Raw genomic sequence first — 1836 nt, 5'->3', positions numbered from 1 at the left:
GACTGTGAGTTCCTTGAGAACAGTGGCTGTTTTTTGCTTTTTTTTTTTTTTAATCTCCAGAACTTTAGCACAATGCCTGGCCCATGCTAGGTGCTTAATAAATAAATGCTTAATTTGACACGAATGCAATAGAATATTACTGTGCTATAAGAAATGAATATGGGCCAAGATGGCGGAGTAGAAGCACGACCCTCCCGCGGCTCCGGCTTCCACCCTCCCCAATCCATGTAAAAAGGGGACTCTAAACAAACTTTGGAGCTGCGGAACCCACAAAATGACACAGAGAAGCTAACCTCCCGCTGAGAACAGCCCAGCAGGCCGGCAGGAATTGGCCAGCGCAACGCTCTGGGAGCCGAGCCCAGCACCACCACGAGGCTTTAGCCCCAGGGCGGGCCTGACCAGCTGCCAGCCAGAGGAACTCCAGATCAGCAGCAGCTGTGGCCGTTTCCAGATTTATCAATACATAGATGCGAAGGACAAGGTGAGAGGCCAGTGCAGTCTGGACTTTGGGACCCAGTAAGTGGGAGTGAGTGGCTTTTACCCCCGGGGCGAGAAACCACTGAGAAACCACGGCACAGCCTGCCAGCGCCACATGGAGGCTTCAGCCCCTGGCCTGCAGAGTGTAGGGGGACCAAGCACCAGTCTGAGGGGTAATCGCTCTTGCTTTAACCTGCTTGGATCTGGATTGCAGTCTAGGGTGGAGGTCCTGGGGTGTGTGTCCAGCTTGCCAGAGCGTGTGGAGACCTCAGAGAGGGCACCCATCTAATACCTCTGGCGTTTGGGACGAAAACTCCCCTGTCTGGTGGCAGATTCCTACTGTGGCAAAAAGCCCAAAAGTCAAATCATTGAGTGGCAAAATGAGCAGGCAAAGGAAACAAAGCAGACAGAAGATTCCAACATTACACTCCTATTTTGGGGATAAGAAGGAGCAAAGCATGGAACAGGAGGAAAACAGTGAAGTCAGAACTGCACCAAAAGCTTCAAAGGAAAATACAAGCTGGTTACAGGCCATAGAGGACCTTAAGAAGCAGATAAAAGAAGTGGAGGAAAAATTGGGAAGAGAAATGAGAACAATGCAAGAAAATTATGAAATGAGAGTCAACAGCCTGACTGAAGAAAATAACACCTTAAAAAACAGACTGACTCAAATGGCAAAGGAGGCTCAAAAAGGCAATGAGGAGAAGAATGCCTTAAAAAGTCGAATTTGCCAGATGGAAAAAGAATCTCAAAAGCTCACTGAGGAGAATCATTGCTTCAGAATTAGATTGGAGCAAATGGAAGCTAATGACTTTATGAGAAATCAAGATGCTGTTAAACAGATCCAAACAAATGAAAGAATAGAAGGCAGTGTGAAATATCTCATGGGAAAAACCACTGACCTGGAAAATAGATCCAGGAGAGATAATTTAAAAATTATTGGACTGCCTGAGAGCCATGACCAAAGTAAGAGCCTGGAAAGCATCCTCCAGGAAGTTCTCAAAGAAAACTGCCCTGATGTTTTAGAACGAGAGGGCAAAATAGAGGTTGAAAGAATCCACCGATCACCTCCTGAAAAAGATCCCAAAAAGAAAACTCCTAGGAATATTATAGCCAGGTTCCAGAATTCCCAGATTAAGGAGAGAATATTACAAGCAGCCAGGAAGAAACAATTTGAATATTGTGGAAACACAATCAGGATAACCCAGGATCTGGCAGCTTCTACACTGAGGGATCGAAGGGCCTGGAATGTGATATTCCGGAGGTCAAGGGAGCTGGGATTAAAACCAAGAGTCACCTACCCAGCAAAATTGAGTATCATGTTTCAGGGGAAAATATGGTCATTCAGTGGAATAGAGG

This window comes from Petaurus breviceps, unplaced genomic scaffold (assembly GCF_028583685.1).
Source record: "Petaurus breviceps papuanus isolate PSGF00001 unplaced genomic scaffold, PetGlider_PUasm1.0 37, whole genome shotgun sequence".
Classification (NCBI taxonomy): Eukaryota; Metazoa; Chordata; class Mammalia; order Diprotodontia; family Petauridae; genus Petaurus; species Petaurus breviceps.
Note: the sequence above shows the minus strand (reverse complement) of the source record.